Below are 3,906 nucleotides of genomic sequence, written 5' to 3'. Positions count from 1 at the left end.
TCTTCAGGCTCTTTGCAGTGGCTATTAGCCGGCGCTTAAAACGCTCCTACTCCACGGGATCCTCAGGCATGATAAATTCTTTGTCGCCGAGGCTCACCTCGTCCCCGGAGAGAGGCATGTAATTACTGTCCTCCGAGTCTTCATTCATGGCCTGTTCATCAGGGCTGGCTAGCCCGTCTTCCCGTTAGGCCTGTTCGGAAGTTGGCTCAACGGGGTCTTCATTGTCTTTGGCATCATCCGGAGTATTATTTTCTCCTGTGCCGGCATCAATGTTTTTTCCATGGCGTGATTTAGAGCGGCACCGCTGACGCCGACGCTTTGGCTACTTCTCAGGAGGCTTATCCTCGACTGAACCCTTTTTGTCAGCGCCATTGTTTTCCTTGGGTGTATCCACCATATATACGTCATACGAGGAGGTGGCCGTCCAGCGCCCTGTGCGCGGTGGCTCTTGCATATGCTCCTCTCTGACATCGTCGTCCATACCGTCGATGTCTTCGGAGTCATAAGCAAGCATGTCGGTTAAATTTTCGACAGTGGCTATGAAGTGGTTGGTGGGTGGGGATTGGAATTCTCCGCTCTCAGCTTCCAATTCGAACCGGATATAGTTCGGCTGAGAATCCCTAGATAAGGCAAGGGACCTTAATGAGTTTAGCACATCGCCTAGAGGTGAGTGCCGGAAGATATCCGCGGAGCTAAACTAAATGATCGGCGCATGATCGATAGGCGTGGATGTACGCGGTTCAGAACCTATGGCCGGAGACGAGTCCGAGGTTTCGATGACACATGCCTCGTTCGAGGTCGGATCTGTGTCCGGCTCTAGCGCCACTGAGTCTGCGGTTTCCGTGGCGGGGTTGAGCTTCCTGTCCTCGGATGGCGCAATCTGCTCCAGATCTAGGGCCAGAGCAGTCACATGCGCCATCTTCTGAGCACGGACCAATGACAAATTTATGTCATGTTCATCGTGGCGGCAGGGTGCGGCTGTCATGGGCTTGAATGCGTAGAAGATCAAGTCTCCGCGGATGTCGGTGGTATAGTTCAAGTTTCCAAACCTGACCTGATGGCCAGGGGCTTAGCTGTCGATCTGCTCCAGATGGCCAAGCGAGTTGGCCCGCAGTGCGAAGCCGCCGAATACGAAGATCCGTCCAGGGAGGAAAACCTCACCCTGGACTGCATTGGCATGGATGATTGATGGAGCCATCAAAACCTTCTGGTGACGATGCATCGGAACTCTCAATGAAAGCACCAATGTTGGTGTCAAAACTGGCGGATCTCGGGTAGGGGGTCCCAAACTGTGTATCTAAGGTCGATGGTAACAGGAGTCGGGGGACATGATGTTTACCCAAGTTCGGGCCCTCCCTATCGAGGTAATACCCTACTTCCTGCTATATTGATCTTGATGATATGAGTATTACAAGAGTTGATCTACCACGAGATCGTAATGGCTAAACCCTAGAATTCTAGCCTATGAGGATTGTGATTGAGTATGTCTATCTGTCCCTACGGACTAAGCCCTCCTGTTTATATAGACACCAGAGGGGACTAGGGTTGTACAAAGTCGGTTACAGAGAAAGGAATCTACATATCCGATCGCCAAGCTTGCCTTCGACGCCAATGAGAGTCCCATCCGGACACGGAAGAGAATCTTCAGTCTTGTATCTTCATAGCCCAACAGTCCGGCCCATGTCAATAGTCCGACCGTCCGAGGACCCCTTAATCTAGGACTCCCTCAACCACCACTCAAACGATGTTGTTGGCGAAGAAATTAACTTCATCATCCTCTCGGTCACCACCACCAACATCAACACCATCATCCTCTCAGCAACCACCACCAACATCATCGCCTCGACCACCTCCCCTATAGCGACCACGATCCTAATGGACTGAAGTCTCTGTGCTTAAGTGTCATCCCTGGATCGGTAATGCTGACACACACAGTACTCGAGGAATTATAGCAGAGTTCAATCACACACTTATTACATTGAGGTCCTCATAAAGAGTATGATTACACAAATAATACGGTTGAAGAACATCTAAACTAAATAACTGCGGAACTTCAAAGGTAAATGAGTCCATAAACTCCAACGGCATAGCCGAGTGCATGATAACGACCTATCGCACCTTATCCGTCATCTGAGTAGTCTGCAACATGAGACGTTGCAGCCGTGTAGGTCAGCACACTGAATATGCTGGCAGAGTTACACTGTAAAGCAATGAATGCAAGAACTATATCTACATGCAATATTTGGCTGGTGGAGGCTCTAAGTTTATGATTTTGCATAAAGCTGGTTTTCCCCTACAACAAAGGAATAAATTTATTTACTACTCTCAAGTTGTTCCAATATTTGAGAAGGTTCCTCCAACTCAAATCCCAATTAAACAAGTATCATCATTAAACCCAATTCAATTAATTTTAAGAGTGATGAGATCAACAATAATATCCAATTCCAGCTACTCAAGATGTCCATAACCGGGGACACGGCTAACCATGATTAGTTTATACACTCTGCAGAGGTTGCGCACTTCTCCCCACAAGACTTGACTGCATCCATGATCGGAAGATAAAGACACAATCTTTCTAAAGCATTAACTCTCTACTCCGGGCAGACCGGTACACCTACTTTCCCCTACATCTGCTAGTCCACCTCTTCGAGAGGTCATACAACTTACTCAACTATGCCAGAGCCCATAATGGCTTGTGGTTGCACACGGAAGTTTCTAGGCATGAAATATGATATGATCCCTTTGAGCCTTGGTTGTGAACCGAGGAAAAGTCACCCGGGTACTTCGGGATTCCCAAACGGACAAACACTAGATTCTCCAAGTGCCCCAACCAATCCACCCAGATGTGTATTAAAGTTGCCACCTTAATGTTATCATAGATTAATAACTCTCATAACTTCCATGTGTATCATGATCCAATCCCCGTCTACAAGCATGGCTAAGCAATAATAGAGCATAATGTATATTTCCGGGGTGATCAAAAGATATTAGGTTCCCACCTCAAGTACTACAACCAAGCCACATGTTCCCAATCCTACTCATGCAAATATTTCAGGGAAAAACTAATGCATAGTAAAACTGGGTATAGAAGAGTATGATCAAAGTGTAACTTGCCTTGCTGACGATCTGCAAACTCTAGAGATTTGTAGTAACAAGCTTCACACTCAGGGTAATCTAGCATAGACAAACAGTAACATACATAAGCTTCCATGTAGTAACAAGCTTCACACTCAAATGAAACAAAGAGAAATCGAGAAAAGATCCAAATCAGACCCGAAACAAGAAAATGACTAAACTAAAAAGAAAACAAAACCTAACAACATTATTTTCATGTGGATTAGATCTTAATAGTAGGTACATGTTCAATTTACGAAACTCAAGATACAAACGAAACAAGATCGAATACTAATCTAAACTAAACTCAAATTTTAAATTGTCAAAATCATGTTCAAGTTGGTTTACTAGAAAGAGGGGATCGCAATGAAGATTTAGGCATTGGTTTCATCTAATGATGATAAACGAGCAAAAAGTTACGCTAGTTTTAAGATTAGGGGCTAAATCGCGAGAAAACTATTCGTAGATAGGTCCCTGGCCAAAAATAAAACTAAAAAGAAAAATCTACAAAATGAACGTTCGCTAACAGTACCTAACGAACGAATTCGTTCATTATAAGAAATTAACAGGTGAACGTTCGTCAAATAACAAACTAAAGACTAAAACCGATCTACTGAATAAAAACGAAAACAAAACCGGCAAACCGGGTAGTTTTTACCGGCTAACCGGAGTCGACGGGCGGCTGCGAAATCTGGTGAGGCGGGGCGGCGACTGCGGCGGCGAGGCAAGGCAGCGGCGGCGGCGGCTTCGCGCGGGGCGACAGCGACGCGAGGCGGTGGTGGCAGCGCGACA

This window comes from Triticum dicoccoides, chromosome 5B (assembly GCF_002162155.2).
Source record: "Triticum dicoccoides isolate Atlit2015 ecotype Zavitan chromosome 5B, WEW_v2.0, whole genome shotgun sequence".
In the NCBI taxonomy this organism is placed as follows: domain Eukaryota; kingdom Viridiplantae; phylum Streptophyta; class Magnoliopsida; order Poales; family Poaceae; genus Triticum; species Triticum dicoccoides.
Note: the sequence above shows the minus strand (reverse complement) of the source record.